At 44.2% G+C, this 26,683-nt stretch overlaps 1 long non-coding RNA gene across 3 annotated transcripts in view; it reads left to right on the forward strand.

Moving 5' to 3' along the window:
• Nucleotides 1-26,440, forward strand: part of LOC129525345 (uncharacterized) — a 71,496-nt gene extending 45,056 nt beyond the window's left edge. For 2 of the 3 annotated variants that reach the window (XR_010129149.1, XR_010129150.1), the window contains exon 3: nucleotides 25,984-26,440. This is a non-coding gene — a long non-coding RNA (uncharacterized lncRNA). Of the gene's footprint in view, nucleotides 1-24,083; nucleotides 24,766-25,983 lie in introns of those variants that run through there. The other variant, XR_008669579.2, reaches the window with a different exon arrangement.
• Nucleotides 26,441-26,683: the final 243 nt, after the last annotated feature.

Raw genomic sequence — 26,683 nt, forward strand, 5'->3', positions numbered from 1 at the left:
TGGGGACTCCCAAGCCTCTCCTGCTGACCAGCCTCCATCCCTGAGTGAGGAAGATCCTGGTGCCAAGCTTGATGCCAGCTGTCACACACAGTCTAGGCTTCCCAGCAGCCCTGTGCCTTGGGGCCACTATCATCCCTGTGTTACAAGTAGGGAAACTGAGGCTCTAAGAGGCCAAGTACCCTGCCAGGTTAAGCAGCTCCCACCGTCGGCCCACTCCGCTGCCTGTGCTGCCATCAATCCCTGGGGACTCTTCCTGGTGTGCCCCGTGTTCTTCCCATGTGAAAGGACCAAGGTACCAGCATCCCAGGAATCCAGGCCCCTCTGGCTGTGGCCTCCCTCAGCATTGCTGCTAAATGTAAAGCCAAGAAGGTGCAGACAGCAGCTTTGGGCTTCCCGAGACCCCTTTGGGCCGGAACGTGCAGCTGGCACGCGGTGAAGCAGCGTGATTTCTGTGTCCGATCCCCGAGACCTCTGAGATGCGGAGGAGACGGAGGTGCAGCAGGGCCAGAGCAATTCATTCATTCCCTGACCCATTCCTTCCTTCATTCATTCACTGTGGACTCTGCCAGCAAACCCCTGAGGCAGCAGCTGGATCTTGGTCTTCATCAAGGACTAGCAGGAGAGGACAAAGTGAGACCAGAAGTGACCGCTGCACCTCGTGTGACAAGCTGGAGTTTCTATGAGTCCTCTGACAGGCGCAGGCCTGGCCTGGGGGCCCAGAAATGCTTTGTGATGAGAGGGTCAGTGAGCTGAGAAGGGGTGGGAGAGAATGGCCAGGGAAGAGATGAGAGTGTTCTGGAAGGGACTGTGTTTACAGTTGAATTATACCCCCTCCCAAAGGTGTATGTTGGAGTCCTGACCCCCAGTACCTCAGAGTGTCACCTTATATGGAGATAGGGTCTTTATAGCGTAATCAAGTCAAAGTGACGTTATCAGGGTGGGCCTCAATCCAACATGGCTGTTGACCTGATAAAAAGGGGAGATTTGGATGCAGAGATGCATATGGAAAGACAACCATGGGAGGACTCAGGGAGGAGATGCCATCCACAGGCTATGAAGACAGGATTTGGGGGGAACCAGCCCTGCTCACTCCTTGTCAGATTTCTAGCCTGCAGAACGGTGGGATGATAAATGTCCGTTTTCGCACTGCTATATAGAACTACCCGAGACTGGGTAATTTATGAAAAAGAGGTTTAATTGACTCACAGTTCCACATGGCTGAAGAGGCCTCAGGAAACTTACAGTCATGGCAGAAGGTGAAGGGGAAGCAAGCACCTTCTTCATAAGGTGGCAGGAGGGAGAGCAAGGAGTGGGGACGTGGCACACTTTTAACCCATCAGATCTTCTGAGAACTCACTCACTATCATGAGAGCAACCTGGGGGAAAGCACCCCATGATCCAATCGCCTCCCACCACGTCCCTCCTTTGACAAGTGGGGGTTATGATTTGAGATGAGATTTGGGCGGGGGCACAGAGCCAAACCCTATCACCAGCCTATGGAACTTGGTTAAGGAAGTCTGGAGAAACTGGTACAATGGGGCTTTGGATGCTCACATGCACAAGTGCTGAGCTCAGAGAGGGCTCAGGGGGACAAGGATGACAGGGTCAAAGATATATTTTACATTTTTATTTACTTTTTTATTAAAGTATAAGCTACAGGAAATTTAAGTGTACAGCTTCATGAATTTTTAATTCAATTTTTCTGAGGTATGATGAAAGTACAATAAACTGTGCATACTTAAAGTGTGCAATTTCACGAGTTTGATGTATGTAAACCACATGGGGCCATTGACACTGTCAAGGTTGTGAGACCATCCCTGATCCCCTGTCACACATTTCTTTTCCCTGTGCCCATGTAGTCCACCCCCATCTCCAGGCTTGTCCCCAGGCAACCATGGGCCTGCTTTCTTTCATGATAGATTGGTTTGCATTTTCCAGAATTCGGTACAAATAGAAACACAAAGGATGTATTCTAATTTTTGGTCTGGTTTCTTTCTCTGAGCATAAGTGCTTTGAAATTCATCCGTGGTGTGGTGTGCATCAACAAATCATTGCTTCTCTTTTCTTTACCTTTTTTTTTTTTTTTTGAGATAGAGTCTCGCTCTGTCACCCAGGATGGAGTGCAGTGGCACAATCTCGGCTCACCATAACCTTCGCCTCCCGGGTTCAAGTGATTCTCCTGCCTCAGCTTCCTGAGTAGCTGGGACTACAGGTGCATGCCACCATGCCCAGTTAATTTTTGTATTTTTAGTAGAGACAGGGTTTCACCATGTTGGCCAGGTTGGTCTCGATCTCTTGACCTCATGATCCACCTGCCTCAGCCTCCCAAAGTGCTGGGATTACAGGCCTGAGCCACCGCGCCCAGCCAATCATTGCTTTTCATTGTGGAGTAGTCTTCCATTCCATGGAGACACTACAGTTTGAGTATTCAATCAATCACCCATTGATTGACATTTGAGTTGTTGCCAGCTTGGGGCCATTAGGAATAAAGCTGCTATGAACATTCATGTACAATTCTTGGTAGGGACATAGTTTCCATGCCTCCTGAGTAAATACCTGCGAATGGAATGGTTAGGTCAGATGATAGGTATATATTATTTAGCTTTCTAAGAAACAGTCAAACTTTTCCAAAGTGGCTGAGCCATTTCAAACTCCCAGCAGTGTATATATGAGCTCTAGTTGTTTACTATGCACATCTGCACATGATATGTGTCATATTTTTAATTTTCATCATCCTAATAAAGGCATTGTGATCTTTCATTGTCGTTTCAATCCACATTTCTACAATGGCTGATGATATGGAAGATTTTTTCATGTGACCATTTGTTTATCTTCTTTAGTGGAGAATTAATGCAAATCTTTTACCCATTTTTATTGGCCTGCCTTGTCCTTCTTCAGCTGTAAGGGTTATTGATATGTTCTGGATATGAGTCCTTTATCTGATCTGTGTAATGAATGTTATCTCCCAGTCCAACACGACACTTGCCTTTTCCCCAGTCTGACACTTACCTTTTCATTTTCCTACTGGCATCTTTCAAAGAGCAAGAGTTATTAATTTGGTAAAGACCAATGTATTAACTTTTTGCATTCACGATTTGTGCTTTTTGTAGTCTATCTAGGAAATCTGGGCCAACCCTGAGGTCACACATATTTTCTTCTCTATTTTCACCTAAAAGACTTACAGTTTTCAGTGAGGATTGCTGTTCATTTGGGAATCCAATTGATTGAAACCAGTTTTTGAAAAGACTGTATGTTCCCTCCACTGAATTGCCACGGCACTTCTGCCAAAAATAAATCGACTGTATGTGTGTGAGGCAGTTTCTGGATTCTCTATTCTGTTGTTCCATTGATCTGTGTGTCTGTCCTTCCACCAATGCGAGGCTGTCTCAATTCCTGTAGCTTCTCAAGTATGACTTAAAATTAGATAAATCCTCCAACTTTGTTTTCTTGTCTATAATTTTTTTCATCATTTTAAGTCTTTGCATTTCTCTATAAATTTTAGAATTAGCTTGACAATTTTTATCAGGATTGTGTTGACTCTGTAAATGTGTGAACAATTGCCACCTTAATATTGAATCTTCCAGTTTATGAACAATGATATATGTCTTAATTTATTTAGGTCTTAAATTTCTCTCAGCAATGTTTCATAATTTGTAGTGTTGAGTATTGGTTGTCTTCTGTCAGATTATTCCTAAGTTTTTTTTTAATGGGAGTTTATTTATTTATTTATTTATTTTGGTGCTACCCTAAATAGAATTTTAAATTTTCTTTAATTAATTCATTCATTTATTTGAGATGGAGTCTTGCTCTGTTGCCCAGGCTGGAGTGCAGCAGCGCAATCCTGGCTCACCGCAACCTCCACCTTCCAGGTTCAAGTGATTCTCCTGCCTCAGCCTCCTGAGTAGCTGAGACTACAGGCATGTGCCACCACGCCCAGCTAATTTTTTGCATTTTTACTAGAGACAGGGTTTCATCATGTTAGCCAGGATGGTCTTGATCTCCTGACCTCACTATCTGCCCTCCTCAGCCTCCCAGGTGCTGGGATTACAGGCGTGAGCCACTGCGCCCGGCCAATTTTCTTTATTTTTTAACTGCTGCTATTTGTATAAGAATGGGGTTAATTTTGGCACATTAACTTTGGATCTTGTGACCTTGCTAAGCTCACTTAATAGTTGTGATGGTTATTTTATGGGTTTCCTGAGACTTTCTATGTAAATTTTCATAGCAGCTGCCAATAGAAACAGTTTTATTTCTTCCTTTTCAATTTTTAGTACCTTTATAGCTTTCCTTTCCTTTTCTATTTTTTTCCTTATTGCAATGACTAGGATTGCCAGTACAATGTTGACCAGATATAGCTACAGAAGGTGGGCACCTTTACCTTTTCCTTGACCTTAAGGGGAAAAAATGTCAGACTCAGCATCATAATATTGCCTGTAGCTTTGTTGTAGATGACCTTCATTCATTTGAGGATGTTCCCTACTATTACTAGTTTGCTGGAATTTTTTTTACTATGAGTGGGCATAAAATTTGATTGAATGCTTTTCTAATATGTATTTTTAAATTCCTAAGGTTTATCTCCTATATTTCGTTAATATTATTAATCATATTGATTGATTTTTGAACATTTGGCAGACCTTGTATTCCTGGCTTTAACCTTACTTAGTTCTGATATATTATTATTTTTATATATGATGAGATTTGTTTTGCTAATATTTTTAAAGAATATTTGTGTCTATATTCATGAGGAATGTTGGTCTACAATTTTCTGTTTTTGAATGTCTTTGCCAGGTTTTTATATTAGTGTTATGGAATCTGCAGGATGTCGCTTTTCTGGCCAGAAACCTCTGTATGTCTGGTGGCACCTTTATCTGAGTTTTTATCCTGCATTAAGGAGGACTGAGAGACACAGATAAGCAGAGGGTGAGCAAGATGAAGAGGAGCTTTATTTAGTGTTAGGACAGCTCAGAGGAGACCCACAGTGGGTAGCTCCTCTCTGTAGGCAGGTCATCCCCTTGAGTGTTCAGCTCTCAGCAGAGAGAGTCCCTGAACAGGGTAGCTCCCAGCTGCAGCTGGTCATCCTGTTGTCTGCTCAGCTCTGACTGAGCCTGGGGCTTTTATGGGCCTCACAGGGGAGGAAGTGCACACCGATTGGTCCATGGGCAGCCATGGGCAGCTGCGAAAAGGCACCAGCTCCCACTCTGGTGCATGGGACAGGCAGCCTGGCCCCTAGCCTTCAGGCCCTTCGTGGCCTGAATGTGGGGGCCTCACCAGCGGACCTGTCCCCTTCTGCCCAGGAATCTGTCTGCCTCCCACTGCTGTTCATGGTGCCTGGGCTCGGCCCTGACTTTGCTCCAAGATCAGAGTAGGCACTGACAAAAGGGATAAGCCAGGTAGCAGGTGCCTGGGAAGTCAGGAAGCCAGACTTGAGTGGCTGCAGCTTCACCCAGGAGGGTGGGTCTCCTGCCTTCTCCATGGAGCTGGAGGCCTGGGTCTGCAGCCACAGTTTGGGTGGTGGCAGGGGCACTCAGGGAGCTCCTCAGCCAACTCAGAAGGGGCGGGGCTCCTGCTTGTTCCCCCAGCTCCCGCTGGCTCCATGGAAGGTGCAGCCCCTGCTGCCTTCCTGAGCAGCTGCTGCCTTCTTTGGGGTTATGCTGGCCTTATAAAATGAGTTGGGTGATGCTACCTCTTCCTTCATTTTCTGAAAAAATTCCTTAAGATTAGTTTATTTCTTCCTTGAATATTTGATCAAATTAACCAATGAAACAGTCTAGCTCTGGATTTTCCTTTTTAAAAAGTTTTTGGTAAAAAAAACTTTAGCATAATAATGAGATTTCTTTAACAGGTGTAGTGCTATTCAGATATTCTGTTTCCTCTTGTATCAATTTAAGTTTTACTTCTCAAGAAATTTGTCCAATTAATTTAAGTTGTTGAAGTTTTGGTATAAAGATGTTTATGACAGCCCTTTAAAGTCTGTAGGATCTGTGTTAATAATAAATACCCTTTCAGTTTCTGCACTGGTAGTTTGTATTCTCTCTTTTTTACTTCAACAGTCTAGCTAAGAGTTTATTAATTTTGTTGATCTCAAATAATCAACTTTTGGCTTTTTTTCCTTCTTTTTTTGTCTGTCTGTTTTCTATTTCATTTATTTCTGCTCTTATTGTTATTTTTTCCTTTCTTCCACTTAATTTGGCTTTACTTTGCTCTTCTCTTTTCTAACTCCTCAAGGTGGATCTTCAGGTAATTGATTTTAGATTGCTCTTGCTTTCTAATGTAAGTATTTAAAGTTCTGAGCTTCCCTCTAACAACTATTGTGGCTGAATCCCACAGATTTTGATAGGATGTATTTTCATTGTCTTTCAATTCAAATTATTTTCTGATTTCCCTTGTGATTTCATCTTGAATTCATGAGTCATTTGTAGACTCATGAAACATTTATAGATATTTGGGGTTTTGCTAGACATCCTACTGTTACTGATTTCCAATTAGGTTCAGTTGTTGTCAGAGTACACACCCTACATGATTTCTATTCTTTTAAAATTAACGAGACTTGTTTTCTGGCCCAGCATATGGTCTTTCTTGGTGAAATGTACCATATACAGTTGCTAGGTACAGTGTGCTATAGTTATCAGTCAGATCAAAGTGATGAATAGTTATGTTTATATTAGGTTGGTGCAAAAGTAATTGCTGGTTTTGCCATTAATTTCAATTAAATAAGTAATTAAAAATAATTACTCATATTAATATATTGAGTAATTATTAATTAATCAATAAGAGTAATTATTAACATTAGTTAACATCATATTGAGTAATTAGTATTAATTACTTTACTAATTTCTTATATATTTGTTCTTTTAATTGCTGAGAAAGGGTATTAAAATCTCCCTTTGTGATAGTGGGATTTGTGTGCATTTCTTCCCTTTATTAATTTTGTTTATATATTTTGAAGCTATATTATATATTTAGACAAATCAAAATTTACACTTTTATGCCTTTCTAATCATTCCTTTTATTATGTAAAATGTCTCTCCTTATCTCTGATATTGCTCTTGAAAGTTACTAATATTAATATCAACATAAGTATTAATTAATATTAATCAATATGAGTAACTAAAAATAATTGCGCATAATATCATATTAAGTAATTATTATTAATTAACTAATCAATATGAGTAATTATTAATATTAGTTAACATCTTATTGAGTAATTATTATTAATAATGTCTCATATTGATTAATTAATATCATTATAGCCACCCTGACATCTTGTGTTTATTCTTTGCATGTTGTGTTTATTCTTTTCAGTTTATTTACTTTTGGCTTGTGTTTTTGTATTCAAAGTAAATCTCTTGTAGGCAGCACATAATTGGTTGTTGCTTTTAAAAATCCATATTGTCAATTTCTTCCTTTTCATTGGAGTGTTTAGAACATTAACATTTAATGCTGATCTTTTCTCTTTTTTGGTTCCTTTATTCCCCTTTCTCTGCATGCTTTTGGATTATTTGAATATTTTATAGTATTCCGTACTAATTTATCTGTTGGCTGTTTGGCTGCATTTCCCTGTGTGTATGTAGTTGCTCTATGCATGGTTTCTTTGATTCTATCCTGTTTGGGGTTCTCTGAGTTTCTTGACTCTGTAAACTTATGTCTTACACTAAATATATAAGATTTTCAGTCATGTCTTCAAAGATTTTTCTGCTCCCATCTCACTCTCCTCTCCTTCTGGACTAGTTATAATGTTTAAGAGCTTTGGATATGGCTTCACAGGTTCCTGATGCTCTCTGTTCATTTCCTTCTTCAATCTTTTTTTCCTCTGTGTCCTTCTGATTAACTCATTTTATTGATCTGTGGGTTTGCTGACTTTTGCCTTTCTCATTTCCATTCTGCTATTGATCCATCCAGTGATTTTTAAACATTTCAAATATTTTCTTTGTTATTTCTAAAATTCCAATATCCTCTTTTAATACTTTCTCTGCCAGGATTTCTTATTTGCTTATTCATTTCAAATGTATTTCCTTGATCTCACTGAGTAGAGTTGTAGTAGATGCTTTAAATTCTTTGTCTGATAATTTCAATGTCTGAGTCATCTTGGTACTTTCATCTGTTAATTTTTTTATCCTTTGAGAATGGGCTGCATGTTCCTGTTTCTTTGTATGTCAAATAATTTTGGATTGTATCATAGACAATCTTAATCTCATATTATATAGACTCTACATTCTGTTAAGATCATCTGAATTATGTAGATGTCTTTGTTTTAGCAGGCTATTGATTCATACATATGTGTGCATCCACATAACCACTGCTATAATAGTCAGGGTTTTCCAGAGAAATAGAACCAACAGGAGATGTGTGTGTGTGGTGTGTGTGCATGGATGTGTGTGTGTGCTTGTGTGTGTGTGGATGTGCGTGTGTGCATGTGTGTGTGTGCATGTGTGTGTGTGTATGCGCATGTGTGTGTATTTCTTTATTTACCATAAGTTATTGGTTCATAGGATTATGGAGGCTGAGAAGTCCCACAAGCTGCCCTCTGCAAGCTGGAGACCCAGGAAAGCCAGTGGTGTAGTTTGAAGGCCTGAGAGTCAGAGAACCAATGGTGTTGATTCCAATCTAGATCTGAAGGCCTGAGAACCATGAGTGCTGACAGAAAGAGACTGATGTCTCAGCTCAGGCCATCAGGCAGAGTTAATTCACCCTTCATCCATCTATTAGTTCTATTCAGACCCACAGTAGGTTGGATGGCGTTCACCAGCCCTGAGAAGGGCCATCTGCTTGACTCAGCCCATGAATTCAAATGCCAGTCTCCTCCAGACCTTCATAGACACGCCGAGAAATCACTCACTGGCTATCTGGCATCCTGTGGCCCAGCCTAGCTGACCCACAAAATTAACAATCACAACCACTTAGATCAATATGTGGATCATTTCTAGTCCCTCCAGAATTCCCACTCCAAGGGTGTACTCGCTTCACAAGTAATCATCATTCTGACTTATTTAACCATTGGTTAGTTTTGTCCATTCCTGAATATCACATAAACAGAACCACACAATATGTGTTTTAAAACATCTGGCTTCTTTTCTTAAAACATAGTATCTGTGGGATGCCTCCATGCTGTTAAATGTAGAGATAGTTCATGACTTTTCATTACTGGGTGATACCACATTGCATGAACATACTGCAGTCTATTGATCTAGTCCCTTGCTGATGGACAGCTGGGCTGTTTCCAGTTTAGGACAACAGGCTGGGCATTTTAGGAGGCAGCACAGAGCAGAATGGCTATAGGCATGTCTCTTACAGCCACACAGTCCCGACTCAAATCCTAGCTCTGCTGCAGACCAGCTGTGTGACCTTGGGCAAGTGACTCACCCTTGCTGAGCTGCAGTTTCCTCTTCTGTGAAGTGGAGATTATTGTAGCAGTACTTACTCAGAGGGTTGTCATGAGGATCAAGTAAGAAGTCACATGAAATCACAGCCTGCAGCCTACCAGAGCCAGAGCCCAGTAAATGGCAGCTGTTAAATGATTATTGTGGGAGGAGGTAGCAATTATGAATGTCAGCTCTGAAATGTGATCTGAATTCACATTTCAGGCTAAATGAAGCAATCATTAGTAAACACTCAGCATAGGGCTAGCAAATAATAAGCTCACAATTTATTATCCTTATTGATACCTGATATGTGAATACTAGTAGCCTTTACAACAAGCATTCCCATGATAGGTTTTGCCATTTGGTAGAGAACAGAACTGTTTCTCAGGGATGTGCAGCATTTCTGGTCCCAGAGCAAGAACAAGGTGGTGTAGGGACCCTGCTTATCCTACCCTGCCCTCCAGATGCAGGGACCCCACTCCCACCCACCCCTACAGCCTCACCTTGAGTATCAGAGAAGGTGATGGTGGAGAACCACCTCCCGGACTGGCCTGGGCTGCTTCCTGGGCCCATTTATATCCCTCTCTGGGTTTCACGGCTTCCCATCCCACCCAAAGGTGCACCAGTGCTGACCCTGGGCAGTGCTGTGGGCAGTGAAGGCCGGACGAGGTCCCTGAGTGACAGCAGGCTCTGAATTGCCACAAGTGTCACCATGGTAAAGTTTCTTTCCTGCTCTGTGCCTCAGTTTCCTCATCTGTGAAGGGGCAATGGTGATAGCATCTGCTTCACAGGGGCCCTGTGGGGGCTGAATCAGAGGGCCCAGGTGAGGTTACGCCTGGGGTCAGGGCAGGGCCACCAGGGGTGTCCGGGGGCCACGCGGGCCTTTGAGAGGTGCCGCAGGTCTTGAGTCCACATACCAACTGCCACCCACACAGGCCGACGTCCCTTCCAACGGTGCAGCGGGGCTAAGGTCACTTGCAATCGTGGAGAAGAGACAGTGACCTGGGGTTGGGGCAGGAGCCTACGTCAAGACAGAGTCACGGATGGGTGGGGCTCAGTCCCTCCCTTGGAGGGAACCCCCCAGGACTGTGGCAGACCCCCTTGCAAGGTCCTCATCGGCTCCAGGGCAGGCCCAGCCTCTGCCATGGGTGTGAGGGAGAGTTGAGGGCTCCATGACGCCCCCCTCCCCAGATAACTCAAGGCCCAGGGAGGGGGCTTTGGGTTGAGATGGTGTCGTCAGGGGCTAGTGGGCAGGTGTGCAAAGCCCCAGGCTGGGCCCAGAGAAATTCAGCAGCAGGTTTCAGGGCAGCAGGAGGTCGGCTGGGAGTGTGGATCCTTATGCATCTCTCTGTCTCATCCCCTCTGACCGCCTCAGCCAGGGGGGAGAGAATGGAGCTCGGTGAGCAGCCCCAGTGGGCCTGCTATGAATTACAGGACCCTCTGCAAATTCACACATATGTTTGCCCCCTGCTGTGCTACTGACATTAAAGGCAGAATCTGAGCTGCTGGGACTTGCCCAAGGCCACCAGCTGCAGATGCTGGAGCCAGACAGAAGCCCAGGCCGCCTTCACAGTCTGCATAGTTCCAGTGCAACAAGGAACCTAAAGGGTTAACCAGCATTAGCACAGGGCCCAGCAAGCCACTCCCAGGTACCTGCTCAAGAGAACAGAAAACACATCTGCACAAAAACCTGCACAGCCAAGCTCACAGCAGCACCATCCACAGCAGCCACAGTGCAACAACCCAATGTCCACAGCAACTGACGCACAGAGAAACCAACTGTGGTCTAGCCACACAAGGGAATATTATTCAGCCCTGAAAAGGAATGCACTCCTGGTCCGTGCTGCAAACATGCATGAACCTCAAAAACATTAGGCCAAGTAAAAGAAGCCAGTCACAACAAAACTAAATGTCGTAGAATTCCATTTAATGAAATGCCCAGAGTTGGCAAGTCTGTAGAGGGATAGAGTAGAAGGGTGGTTACTGGGGCTGGGGAATGAATGGGGGGTGGGGAAGTTGTGGGGCATGGCTGGAAGGTGTGGAGTTTCTTTCCAGGAGAATGAAAATATCCTAACATTGATTCTGGTGTTGGATGCCCTACTCCGAATATACCGAAGACCACTGAATTGCACATTTCACATGGGTGGACTGCTGGTTCGTGAATTCCACCTGGATGAAGCTGTGGGTGAATCACTTGAGATTAGGAGTTCGAAACCAGCCTGGACAACATAGTGAAACCCTGTCTCTACTAAAAAAATAAAAAATAAAAAATAGCCAGGCATGGTGGGGGGCACCTGTAATCCCAGCTACTTGGGAGGGTGAGGCAGGAGAATCACTTGAACCCAGGAGGTGGAGGTTGCAGTGAGCCGAGATCCTGCCACTGCACTCGAGACTGGGTGACAAAGCGAGACTCTGTCTCAAAAAAGAAAAAAAGAAAAGTAAAGAATGCTGGACCGCGTGGGAAGTGCCTAGCCTGGGGTCAAACCCCTTGCAGGTGCCCAAGAGATGGATGGAGACCACACAGAGGCATGCCCAGCCCAGCACCCTTCCCAAATGCACTGGATAAGCATTAGCCGCCTTCCTTATTCTGTGCCTCCCAAAGCACCCATCCAGGTCCAGGCTCTGGGACTCTCAGACTCTGCCGGTCCCCTGCCCTGGGCCAGGTCCTGGGTTGGGTATGGAGAGCCCAGAGCCAACCAAACCGTGGTGCCCTGATAGCCTGCAGCTTGTTCATTTTGCTGGCAGCGAGACCCCTTGAGATCCAACTGCCCAAATGAAACATAAAGAGGCCGAAGCGCATGGTGGTAAAAGATGTGAGTCCCCAGATCGAAGCTTGGGGCAATTCTGCATGAGTTAGTTACACTGCTGCAACAAAGACACCTAAAAACACAGGGGCTCAATCCCTGCGTCAAGATCTCACATAAAAGGGAGATAGGCAGCCCAGGGCTGATTGGTGGCCTGACAGTGCCAGGGGCCTGGCTCCTTCTATCTCTCTCCCTCGCCATCCTCAGCAAGTCACTTCCATCTTGGGTCCAAGATGGGGAGGGAGGAGGGGACACCTCTTGCCATTAAGGGCAAGGCTTAAAAGGGCTTATGGAGCTTCAGCTGGAGTGGCCTCAGTCAGAACTTATTCATGGCTGGGATGTGTTGCAAGGGAGTCTGGGAAATGCAGTGTTTATCTGGGAGGCCACGTGCCCAGCGAAGCATTATTACATTGTTGTACAATAGGATGGGATGGGAGAGGAAGGAAGGAAAGAGGGAGGGGGAGGATGAAGAGAAGGAAGGAGGGAGGGAGAGGAGTAGGGAGGGAAAGAAGGAGGGAGGAAAGAAGGGAGGGAGGGAGAGGAGAAGAAGGAGGAAAGGATGGATGGAAGGAAGAAAGGAAGGAAAGAGGGAGGGAGGAGAGAAGGAAGGAAGGAGCGAGAAAGGAGGGAAGGAGGGAGGGAAGAGAGGGAAGGAAAGGAGGGAGGAAGGAAGGGAGGGAAGAAGGATGGAGGGAAGGAAGAATAGAAGGAAAGAAGGAGAGAGGGAAGGAGGGAGGAAGGAAGGAGGGAAGGAGGGAGGAAAGAAGGAGGGAGGAAGGAAGGGAGGGAGGGAAGAGGAAACACTGGACTCTAAGCATGTACAGTAAGCATTGTGAGCCTCAGTTTCCTCATCTGTAGAGAGGGAAGCAGTTTCAAAGGCTGCTTGGAAGACTGATTGACGAGGCACAGTGCACCTGCAGGTAAAGGGGGACAACCTCACTGTTCTCCCGCCCCCAAGGACCTCCATGCTGGGCCAGGACAGAGCGGGAGGTCTGCCCACTGCCCAGGAGCACCCCAGTGGGTGGAGTGAAGACTGGGCTGGCACACTGAGACAGTGGAGTCCACTGGGAGCTCAGGGGACTCAGGGACTCTTCAGCCCCTATCTGGGAACCCACTAGGGTTGGGACCCCTGTGCCAGACCTGGCCCAGCTCGGGGAGGGCTCTGCACTACCCGCTGCCTGCGGTCTGGCCCAGCCCCTGCCAGCACCGGCCCGTGGTGATGTCACTCAGCATGCCCAGTGCCTGCAGCACTTCTCTGGGCTCTGGCCCCGGACCCACTGGCCGGCCGGACGCTCGATATATTCTGTTTTGAAAGAAAACAAACTCTTTTGAAACACTGCTGCTGGGAGCACAGGCTGAAAGTCTCGCCCCCACACTCCTTTCCCCTCCCATGGGAGCTGGTGCACATCTGAGCATCGGGGAAACCTGACAGGTGGGGCCACAGGTGGGGCCACATGTGGGGCAGATGCCCCTTCCCCACCCTCCAAGGCAGCAGACGGGGACAGAGCCCCTGCTGTGTGGCTGCCTGGGATGCAGAGACAGCATTGAGACTGAAGGCAATAGGGAGCTATTGAAGGATTGAGAGGGAGAGTGACTGGGTCAGATAAGTGTCTCAGGAAGTTGGGGCAGTGCGAACCCCATTGGAAACATGTTGCAGTTGGTGTGAGTTGAACTAGGGGCACGATGGGGTGACAAATGTGAATGACATTTAACTCAAGAATCCACGGAGTTAGTGGCCACTCAGGCCCAAAGGGGCCCCAGATCATGCCAAGGCCTCCCACGGCCGCCTCAACCTCAGGTCTTCATGGCAGGAATTGGGGGCCCCGTTTGGGAGGCTCTGGAGCTCCAGCAGAGCAGAGGGTCTGGGGAAGGCTTGCCAAGGCAGGGCCTTTGCCACATCCATGGTGGGGTGGGATGGGGGGTGGTCCTGAAGGGTCTGGGTGCTCAGGAAGCCCAGCCTACATGGTCTCCCTCCAAGTGTGGTCAGCGCCTCGGGGGACCTGGGAACCGGGGCTGGGAATGCTCCACCTGCCAGCCTAGAGCAGCATGATCACGCCAGCCTGGCCCCCAAGCCAGTCCAGGGCAGTGGGACAGGGTGACCACAGTAGCCTCAGAGGGGCAGAGTAACAATGGTGACCTCCTTCTGAGCTGTCCCTTGCACCAGGGACTCGGCATGGGACTGCTTTCATCCTCCAGAAGCAAGCCCAGGAGGTAGAGGCTGTCGGGGTGCCCATGCTGCAGGTGGGGAAATGGGTCCCACAGAGAAGGAGGACACTTGCTGGAGGTGACAGCCAGGGAGGGCCAGAGCCGGATCTAGCCCCCTGCAAACCTTCTGCTCACAGTTCGCACCAACTGTGAGCCCATAAGGGCATGAATATAAGGGGTGCATGCGTGTGCGTGTGTGTGCATGCGCAGGTGTGTGTGTGCATGTGTGTGCATGTGTGTGCTTGTGTGAGTGTGTGCAGGTGCAGGTGTGTGTTTGCATGTGTGTGCATGTGTGCATGTGCGAGTGTGTGCATGTGTGTGCCTGTGTGTGCATGTGCAGGTGCAGGTGTGTGCGTGTGTGTGAGTGTGCATGTGTCTATGTATTTTAATGAAGCCACAGTTGAGAGGCAGGATCTGGCTGGTGCCCTCGCTCTTCCATCACCAGTCCTCACTGTGGGGTCGAGGACAGGCCACACATGGGGCTTCCTTTCCTGTAGCCCCATGCCTGAGCCAGCCCCTGTTCCCTCAAGGACCCAGTTCTTTCCTTGAAGAAAATGGGGTTCTTATGCCTACTTCTCACAGTGTTCAGGGACTGAGCAGTGAGTTGTGAGGCTGACCACCCAGTGCCAGCCTGAGAGGCCCTGGGGGTGGTAGAAAGGGCTCCGTGGTGGGGGGAATGGGTGGGTTGCTCTTCTGGGGCCCCCTCCCCCTTTGCAGGCAGGTCCAGGCTAGATCACAGCTCCGGGCTCCCTGGCAAGATGCACCTGAACAGGTCTTTGTGCTCCAGCCTTGGGGAAGGACGGGTGACTTGTCTGCCTTCTTGGAGGGGGTTGCAGAGGGTGGGCTGTGGTGGGCATGGAATGAGGGGGTGTGTATGGGTGTGTGGGCTAGCCCCTCCTGCCACAGGGCCTTAGCACATGCCATCCCCTCCAGGTAGCATCTTCCCCCTCCCCCATCACGCAGGTAACTCCCACCCCTGCCTCGGATCCCAGATCATGTGTCCCTTCTGGGGAAGCTGCCTCTGACTTCCCTGGCTAAGGCCACCCCCATGTCCCCCAGGGGCCTCCTCTATAGAAGCAGCAATGCCACACAGGGCTGTCTTCTAACATCTGACTGAGGGTGAGGCCCATGCCTTCCTGCCCACCACTTCATCCCTGTGCCCAGCACAGTGGCAGATGCATGGTGGGCACTCAGAAATATTTGTAGAATGAATGAAGAGAGGAATGAATTTGGTCAACTCCATGGCCTATGCCCCTGGCTAAGGCAGCCCAGAACTTAAGGTACTTTCCAAAGCAGCTCCGGGGAAGAGCCTCAAATGGTGGGAGAGAAGAAGGTAGGAGCCTAGGCCTGGGTAGCCTCTGAGGCTGGAGGGCTCCAGGGTGGCAGGGTGGCATCATGATCGAGGTCATGGATTGCCTGCATGCTCCCATGGAGCTGCCTGCATGCTCTCATCATCTGGCTGAGGCACCACAGACAAGGGACTCAACTGCCCTGTGCCTCAGTTTCTCCCTCTGTAAAATGGGGATACTAACACACCCTACAGGACTGCTGTGAAGACTCAAGAGAGTTCATGTAAAGTCCTCAGAACAGTGGCTGGCTCACTGTAAGAGCTGGGTGTTTGTCAGATTTCTTTATTTTTTCCTTATTTGCTTTGAAATCAAGTTTTTTTAAAAAATATAAATGACAGATAAATGTTCAAGACATACATGCAAAAGAAACAAAAAAATCTAAAAGAACATTTAAATCCCTACAAATCTCACCTGCCAAAGAAACTACTTATATTAGTCAGGGTTAGATTCTAGTGTGAATAATAGACACCTCCCCAAATAGCAGTGGACTAAACAACACAGAAATTGCTTTCTCTCTCAAGTGAGAGTCTAGAAATGGGATAGGAGGTGGTCGGTCCTGCTCTGCAAAGCCTTTGGAGACAGTCACCTCCTGACTGTTCCCTGAGCCGTTAACCTGGAGGTATGGTTCTTGCCTTTGGAGACAGTCACCTCCTGACTGTTCCCTGAGCCGTTAACCTGGAGGTGTGGTTCTTGCCTTTGGGTCCAAAACAGCAGCCAGAGCTCCAGCCATCACGTCCAAGTCCCAGGCAGCAAGAAAAAAGAAGGGATGAACAAAGTGCATGTCACTTGCCTTTTAAGGAAGACTTTTGGAAGCTACAATATGTCCTTTTCTTTATCTTCTTTTCCCATGTGTAACATGGCCACACCTAGCTGCAAGAGAGTCCAGATAGATGGTCTTTACTACAGGTGGGCCATGTGTCTTTTTCACTGTAAAATGGATCACAGGTAGCTTCCCATGCCCACAAATAAAGATTCACAGATTTTTAAAGGCTGCTTGCAATTCCGTCATGCAGAGGTTTGATGATTTCACCAGTATCGACAGACATGCAGACCATTGCCAGTTTTCTGGTATTGCAGCCCCTGACACCCCGGATGTATCATCTTTGCACCGGGTTGGAACATTTCCTTCCCGTAAGTTCCCAGAAGTAGAAATGCTGAGTCAAAGAGGATACACTTTTGACATTTGGACATGAATTGAGAAATTGCCCTTCAGAAAGGTTGGCCCAGTTTGCACTCCTCCTCACCATCCTGTGGGGGCTCAGGATGGAGCTGAGAATGTCCCCAGACCTGAGGCTCAGCTGCCCCTGCTGGGTCCCTCTTGGCATTGTGGGTTTGCTCCCATATTTACTCCAAATTTAGGACTTTTTCCTCCCTTCCCCATGGTAGAGGTCGGGGGAGGGTGCCCCCAGTCCTCCCAGTGGGATCCTTGGGGAAGCCCCTGCCTTGGACAACACCAATCATGAGGTCCCACCCCCTCTAGATGACAGCAAGGAGCAGGAGCCTCCCACAGTGCCTGGGGCTGTTGTTTGAGCTAAGCAGGGGCAGATGCCTGGGGCTGTTGTTTGAGCTAAGCAGGGGCAGGTGCCTGGGGCTGTTGTTTGAGCTAAGCAGGGGCAGTGGCTGCCACCCTGAAGGAGGGGCTGGGGCAGGCATCCTGTGGGTGATCACCCTGGCCCCTCAATCAGATGGACAAGGAGTACAGCCACCAAGCCTTGAGATGCTGTGCTGCAGATGCCCAGAAATGTGCATCAGCCTGGCTGGGGCAGGCCTGACGGCTCCTAACCGCAGCTGGCAGCAGGGTGCCAGATTTCACTCCAAATAAAAATGCAAGATGCCCAGTTAAATCTGAATTTCTGATAAACAACAAAAGTTTTAGTATAACCTAAATACTGTATGGACAAAGGATCAAAGAAAGTGCATGCTACTCGCCTGTTTAAGGAAGCTTCCTAGAAGATGTAACATGTCCTTTCTCCTTTATCTCCCATGGGTGACACAGCCCCACCCAGCCGCATCCTTTACTTTATTTGGCAGCCCTCACTGGCAGCACTGGGGCCCCTGGAAGCAGCAAGCCCAGTGGAAAAAACCTGGACTTTGACACCAGACAGCCTGGTTTCAAATCTCGGCCTTTGCCTCTGGTAGCTGTGGACTTCTGGCCTAGTCACTTAACCCCTCTGTCCCTCAGTTTCCTCGTCTATACATATGGGGGCAAGAATAGCACCTACTTAATGAGGGCATAGTAAATATTACAGGAAAGACGTCTGCCTTCAGCGACATGGAAGTACAGATTAGCTCTATGCCTTTCCTCTATGCAATGTTCAGAAATGTTGTATACATTTTAACGAACATCCTTTTCAGTGCATAGCTAAGGGGCACGAGAAGACAAGGGAAATCTCTGCGGTGTGGAGATAAAGACAGAATTAAAGCGAAGGGCGGGAAGTTTGTGGGGTGAGGCCGCAGAAGACCTGGGAGGGATTGCTGGTTGTGGTTCCCCGGAGGCTGCAGCCGTGCTCAACAGCCAGGAAGGGGCCAGGGATGAGGCTCCTGTCCCATGTGGGGCAGAGTCAGAGCTGAGCACCCCATGGGGAACCAGTGTTCACAAAGTGCCTCCCTCTCAGGAAAGGGGTAAAGGAGGTAAGTCTGCCCACTGGCTCAGGGAAATGAAATGAAGTTGACAGGGGAAGAAAAACCTCTCTACTAGGAACCCATCATCATTGGTCTGTCTTCAGACTGCATTCAGATTGAAATGCCTCTATTTACCTTATGGCCTGGTAACTCTCAAGTCAAGAAATTACCATAGAGAGTGAGCCTGAACCAGTGACCCATGGGGCATCTAGAAGAATCGAACCCAAAACCTCACCAGAGAGACTTCAGGACCATCTGGGATTTCTATAAATAAAGTCCATCGGAAGATGAGCTCACAATAATAAATTACAAACACAACGGAACTGATCACCAGGAGTAGAATCAGCATGCATGGGTTTAAAACCTCAAAGGCACTGATGTTTGCAGGTGAAGATGATAGAATAATACATTTTTAATGTTCAAGGAACTACAAGGAGGAGTTGAAAACACGGAAATGGCAAGTCATCATGAAGATGAAATAGACATGTTTCAAAATGAACCAAATAGAATTTCTAAACATTAAAAGTTAAATTAAAGCTCCATGTCTTGAGACTTCTTTGTTTGGGCCATGGTCGTGAAAAGGGTTGGGTTAATTCACCCATTGAAACAATTAGAAAATGAGATAAAATGGATGAAATAACGATTTTTTTAAACACAATGCCAACAGGTAGAGCAGGACTGGGGCCCCCGGGAGAGGGAAACACACAGAGTGGGTATGACAACCACTCTGGCTTCCACCTAGTGGCAAATTTCTGGAGAAAGAAAGAAGGAGGGGCACAGGAGCAAAGCATGGTGGCCCCAGCGTTGAGGATTCATAAATTCATCTGATAGAAAAGTAAAGCAGATGACATGCCAAGGGGCCCAATTAGGCTGACAGTAAAAATAGAAACCAGAAAACAACAGAAATGATACAAAGGTTGAGAAAAAATGATGATCAAATGGCGCTTATATAGCTGATACACTATCCTTCAAGAGCAAGGGTGACATAAAGACATGTTTGGACCCAAAATATTAATAGAATTTACCACTTACTTTGACAGATGAGTGGGTTTTTAAAAATGTGGTGTATATATATGACATTTATTATATATAATGTATTATATATGTACAATATATGATATAATATATACTATATTATATATGATATGTACTATGTTATATATAATATATAATAAATACATAATATATTCTAAATGCAATATACAATATAAATATATAATATATAATCTATTATATATGTATTAATATAAATACAATATACAATGTACAATATAATATATAATAAATTATATAATTATATAATTATATATTATCTATACTATATATTATAATATATAGTGTGTATATACTATATACATTATATATATACTATATATATTATATATACTATATATTATATATTATAATATATAGTGTGTATATACTATATATTATAATATATAGTATAGACAATATATTATTATATAACATATTTATATAAAATACACTATATATTTTACGTGTAATATATTATGTAAATATACTATATATACCATAATATATAGTATTTTATGTAAATATACTATATATACCATGATATATAGTATTTTATGTAAATATACTATATATACCATAATATATAGTATTTTATGTAAATATACTATATAAAACATAATATATAGTATATTATATAAAATATAGTATATAATACTATTATACACACACACACACAAAGGAATATTATTCAGCCTTAACACTCTGGAAACTCTGCAATATGTGACAAGATGGAAGAACCCAGGAGACATAATACTAAGTGAAATAAGCCAATCACAGAAGGACAAATGCTGCATGATTCCACTTACATGAGGTAGCTAAAGTAGTCAAACTCGCAGAAGCAAAGACTAGAGTGGTGGGTGCTGGGGTGGCTGGTAAGACGGGTGCTAATCACCCAGTATCAATTTTAGTTACGCAAGATGAAGAAGTTCTAGAGATCTCTATACAGCATTATGTCTAAAGATAAGACTGCGCTGGGCATTTAAAAATCTGTCAAGGGGATAGAACTCATGGTAAATGTTTTTACCACAATAAAATAAGATAAAATAGGATTTACCATTTACGAGATCTTCACTGAAAGAAATGCATATGTAAAGAAATTGGAAAGAATTTGATGAACATGTGAGTAAATCCTAACAAACATTGACAGTATAAAATACTATTATTATAATAAAATCATACTTTGAAAAATGTGAAAATAATACTGAATAAAAATAACAAGATAAAAGGAAGACAATCTTAAGACTATAAGTTCTTATATTCTTCAGCAAGTTCTTATATTCTTCACCCAATTGGGTGGAGGTAGTTAATTTATACTTACTTAAGTCAAACATGTGTGTTAAACATTGTAAATTAAAGCCCCAAAAGATTAGAAGTCTATTATATAACTTCCAGGTGAGTAGGGGGCAAAAAAGGAATGAATGAAACTCAGTTAATCTAATACAAAACAAGAGAATAATAATCATAAGAAATACATCAAAAATGGCAAGTCCAAAATGACACCAGTAGATATTATTCCTATAATATTATTAATGACAGTAAATGTAAATTAACTAAAAACACAATTCAAAAGAGTTTGTATGAACTGACTAGAAACAAACAAAATGTAGCTATATGCTGTTTACAAGAGACACACCTATGATGTAAAGACATAGAAACGTTAATGGATGAAAAGTATGTATTAAGCAGAAACTAACCAAGAAGAATCTGATACAGCGATATTAATGTCAAACCAAATGGCTTTTAAGATTATAAAAAAGTGTAGAGGATGATAGGTACAATTTCCCAAGGAGATATAACAATTCGCTAGAATTTATTGCATTTGTCAGTATCGCCTTAGAAGTATCTTTTTTTAATGGCATGATTACAAAGAGAAATAGATTAATTCATAATTATAGAGTGATATTTTAATGGTCTATTTCGATATTTGGTAGTACCACCCGGCCAAAAAAAAGAATAGAGCAGTTTAGAATATCACAGCATAGAACGGCATTCAAGAAGACAAACTCTGGCTAAACTACGTGGTTCAAATCCCAGTTCTCTCTCACTTACTGGCTGTGTGTTTGAGCTCAGGAAAATGATTTAACCTCTCTGTGCCAATTCCTCAAAATCAATCTGTTTCCCTGGATAACCCTGACAAATATATAGTACATTTGCAAAATGAATAAACAACAATCAAGAAAAAAAGAGACAAAAAGAAAAAGGGAAGAAATCAGAATATTTAAAAGATAGTGCCTACTTAAGTAAACTGTATGCTTAATAAATCTGAAAATGTAAATGAAATGAGGTACCTTTCTTAAAAAATGGACTCGAGAAATTGAAAACTATATTAGCGCTTTAGCCTCTAAAGAAATAGAGTTGGTAAATTTTGTAAAGCCTTAGTGTGCTTATCTCTAAAATGGTGGTAATAACTGTATGGACCTCAAATGAGTGCTACGAAGATTAAATGACTCAGTATTTATAAACCACTTGGAACAAAGTCTGGTCCATTGTTAGCAATCTCTAAGTGTTTGTTAAATAAAATAAACTATCCTGAGCTAATGGACATAAGCATATCCGGCCCCTGACAATTAAAGAATAACATTCTGTGTATTCAAGAACATATGGGATATTTATAAAAATTGGCAACGTGTCAGGCCACAGAAGTTCAACAAATTCTAATAAGTGATATAATATAGAACACATTTTCTGACTACAATGAAATTAAGTTAGAAATCCATAATAAAATAACTCAAAAACCCCTACATATTCAAAAATTTTAGAACACACTTGTAATTTGACGCTTGAACAATGTGGGGTTTGGGGTGCCAATCCCTTGTGTAGTCTAAAATCCACATATACTTTTGATTCCTTAAAAATGTAACTACTAATAACTTCCTGTCGACTGGAAACCTTGCGGATAACAATCAATTCACACATATTTTGTATGTTATATGTATTGTATACTATAGTCATATAATATTATAATAAAATATGCTAGAGAAAAGAAAATGTTCTTAAATGCATAAGGAAGAGAAAATATATTCACTATTCATTAAGTGGAAGTGGATCGTCATTAAGGTCTTCATCCTCACCATCTTCATGTTGAGTGGGCTGAGGAGGAGGGGTGGAGGAGGAGGAGCGGGGAGGAGGAGGAGTAGGTGGAGGAGGAGGAGGGAGTAGAGGGGGAGGAGTGGGGAGGAGGAGGAGGACGAGGAGGAGTTAGCTTGCTGTCTCAGGGGTGGCAGAGGTGGGAGAAAACCTGCCTATAAGTGGATCCATGCAGTTCAAACCCATGTTGTTCAAGGGTCAACTGTAATTCAAAGAGAAAAGAAGAAATTGTGGAAATGATATGATGTTTTTAACTAAAAGATGGTAAAATGCTATGTATTGATATTTGTGGGATGCAGCGAAAGTGACATTTAAAGAAAAATTAAAGCCTAAAATGCTTATATTAGAAAAGAAGAAAAGCTAAACTTTTACAAAGCTAAGTGACCAACTCCCCCCCGAAAAAAAAAAAAACATAAAAAATAGGGGAAACTAAAAAAAAGTAAAAAGAAGGAAATAATAACAATCAGAGAGGACATTAATAAGATAGAAAAAAGGAAAAAAACAGCATCAACAAAGCTAATAACCAGTGCTTCGGCAACAAAGCTTTGCAAAGATTGATTAAGTTAGAGATGGAGAAACAAAAACAGAAAAGAGAAAAATGCCCAAGGGAATAGGCCAGGTGCAGCGGCTGATGCCTGTAATCCCAGCACTTTGGGAGGCCAAGGCAGGAGGATTGTTGAGTCCAGGAGTTCAAAACCACCCTGGGCAATACTGTGAGACTCTGTAATAGTTTTTTGAGCTGATTCCTTAAAATCAATCTGTTTCTCAGTATAACCCTGATGAATATACAGTACATTTACAAAATGAATAAATGACAATCAAAAAAAGAGCAAAAAGAAAAAGGGAACAAATCAGAATAGTTAAAAGATAGTGTCTACTAAAGTAAACTATATGCTTAATAAATCTGAAAATGTAAATGAATTGGTACATTTCTTACGAAACAGACTCAAGAAATTAAAAACTGTATTAGCCCTTTAACCTTTAAACTAATTGAATTGGTAAATTTTTTTAAATCCCTTTTATTTTTATTTATTTATTTCTTTTTTAAGAGACAAGGTCTAGCTCTGTGACACAGGCTGGAGGACAGTGGTGTGATCACAGCTCACTGCAGCCTTGAACTCCTGGGTTCCAGCAATCCTCCCACCTCAGCCTCCTTAGTAGGCGTGGCTACAGGTGTGCACCACCATGTCCAGCTCTAAATTTCATTCTTTTTAATTTCAATATTGTTATGTGTTTCCTAATGTTTTATAACTTATTGGTATGGTAGAAGTACATGTATACAAATTAAAATAAAATTTATATATATTTTACTGGGGATGCAAGCTCAAAATTTTTTTTTTTAAGTAATGGAAGACAGCAAAAGAAGTTTGGAGATTCCTGGTTTAAAGCATTTAAAGCCTCTATGAAAATTTGCCCAGGTATTTACCTCACAACAGGTCTATGAGTTTGGTATTATTTGTCCTTTCTTACGGATGAGGCAGTCCGGGCTTACGGATGAGGCAGTCCGGGCTTACGGATGAGGCAGTCCGGGCTTGGAGAGCGGGGCGGAGGGTGGTGGGGGGCCTGGGACACGCTCTCCCCAGTCCGGCCAACACCTGCTTCCTGTTGATGATCCTCACCAGGCCAACAACTGCACTTTCCACACTCAGTGCCACGAAGTGCAGCTCTAAGCTGGGGATTTCTGTGCAGAGATGATCCACTGAGTGCAACCCACCACCGTGCGGACACCACCCCTGCAGAACCATCTGTGAAAACAACCCCAGGCCCAGACATATGGGCCAGCTAAGCTTCGTAGCCCTCGAAATACAGGGAGTGCCCCCTCTGGACCCTCGAGCCCACAGTCCATCCACCACAGAGGTGTCTGCCGCTCATCAGATAGTTCCTACCAAGAAAATGCTGTGTGAACAAATCTGTGTGGCAAACCGGCACGGGGAGAAAGCTGACTTCCAAGGACGTCTACCAACTGTCACTTGCAAACCAGAACTTGCCTCTTTGTAGGTGAAGACTGGCAGGGCTGAAGAAATGATCTCGTGTTGAAATTAATGATGAACTTCAGGGTGAGGTGACTCAGGTCGAATGCTGTTGAATGTTGGTGTCATGGGACTTTTACAAGAAGTAAAACTGGGCTATAAAAATGATCCCCTTCCCCTCACTAGAGGAGGGAGATTCTATTCCTCTCTCTGTCTTTCCCTCTCTCTATATATACCAAAGGTCAAATCTTTGGTATTTTGCATTGAGTCTTTAATTATTCATTCACTTTGACCTAGTAATTGCACTTCAGAAAAATAAAGGAAAAACTCAGGGCATAAGTGGTGGTTATGGGGGGCAGGGGAAGCGGGCATGTGGTTGTTTTTCTCTTTTATTTTTAAATTTTTTGCTTTTTCTGCATTTCTCAGGTTTGCCCTAATGAGATGCCTGACTTTAATAAGAGAAGAAACCATCAGTGTTTGCAAAGCCCCCTCAGTGTGCCTCACACTCCCTCTTTGGGCACAGCAGGCATCTTCTCTGAGTGCCAGGGCCCTGGTGACCACACACCCACATACACGGACCACCCACTCAACCCCTCAGGGAACACTGCCACCCCCACTTGCTACATCAACTGCCTTTTCACCTTGTTTAGAAGCAAAAGTCAACTCAGGGGCCAGGAGACCCTGGGCATGGGGCTAGGTCTGGGCAAGGTCTCGAGTCAGGGAGAGAGGGGCAAGGAGCCATGTGCCTGGAGTGAGGCTGTGTCCCTGCCCTGGGCCAGTCAGGGTGGCTGGAACCTGCCCTTCTGGAGTGGGCCCCCTCGAACTTGTTAGAGTACTTATAACCTCCTGCCTGCACCCAGAAAACCCGCCCAGGAAGCATTTCATGTGGTGAAGAGAGATTCCAAACTGGAACTTGAAGGCTGGTTCCCAGCCCCTCTCTGACGCTGATTTCTTGAGTTGATTTTGCCTGTGCATTGAGCAGTTGGGGCTACATAAGGTTTACAGGATTCTAAAAAATTATCATGACATATGTCAGGCATACCAAAAGTGTAATGAGTCATACAATAAACACCTAGGCACACCCCTACTCAGCTGAAGAAGTAAAACAGTATCAAGGTAGTGGAAATCCCTCCTGCATCCCTCTTCCCCCTCCCCAGTCTCCCACAACCCTTCCCCACCCCACTCGCAGTGGGGAGAAGCATGGCCCTCAGCTCTCTTTATGCGCTCACTTCTTATATCTCCCTAAACAATATATGAAACAATTTTCCATAAGCGTCACTTGAATACAAGCAGTCTAATATTGTATATACTTGCCTGTAACTTGCTTTTGTTTTTACTTTTCATCTTGAAATAATGTTGAATTCACAGAAGAGTTGCACAGATGCCAAGTTCCCTGACACTCTTCACCAGCTTCCCCTAGTCTTAACATCTTATATAACCACAGTCCATTGATCAAAACTAAGACATTTACATTGGTGCATCCCCATCAACTAAGTCACACTTTGGCTCAAATTCCACCAGTGTTTCCACTCATGTCCTTTTTGTGTTCCAGGATCCCGGGACTTCAGGACACCACGTTGTATGTAGCTGTATGCCTCCTTAGTCTCAATGTCATGTTAGTGATATCTGATGTGTGTGCTCATCTTCACTGTTCCACAGTATTTTATTGTGTGAAAACAGCACAATTTATCCATCCACTGTCCTATTGATGGACATTTAGGCTGTTTTCAAATTTGCCATTAAAAATGCTGCAGTGGACTTCCTTGTGCACATCTTCTTATGAGCACTTAGGGCTGGGGTTAGGAGCGGAATTGCAGGCTCACAGGGAAGGGCCAGAGTCGGCTTCACTAGGAGGCAAAGTTGCTTTCCAAAGTCCCTTGGCCAATTTACTCTGGCAAAGTCTGAGTTCCCATTTCTCTATGTTCCTGCAGCACTTGCTAATGTCAGACTTCCAAATTTCTGTAAATCTTGGGGGAGCAGGATGTGAAATGACATGACTTGTTTGAATTTGCATTTCCCTGTTAGGTTGAACAGTTTCTCAATGGTTAGTCATCCAAGCTTTTTCTCTAAATTTCCTCTTCTGTTAAGGTTTCCCCCCATTTTTCTACAGGATGATTTTTTTTCACAATTTAAGTGTTTGTGTGTGTGTGTGATACTAATAATTCATTATCACTGTAGACATGAAGATGTGCCTCTGACATTTCCCTTAAGGAAAGGACTTGCTAATTGAGTTAAGGAGCTTGAGAGGAAGG

Source organism: Gorilla gorilla, chromosome 9 (assembly GCF_029281585.2).
Source record: "Gorilla gorilla gorilla isolate KB3781 chromosome 9, NHGRI_mGorGor1-v2.1_pri, whole genome shotgun sequence".
NCBI lineage: Eukaryota > Metazoa > Chordata > Mammalia > Primates > Hominidae > Gorilla > Gorilla gorilla.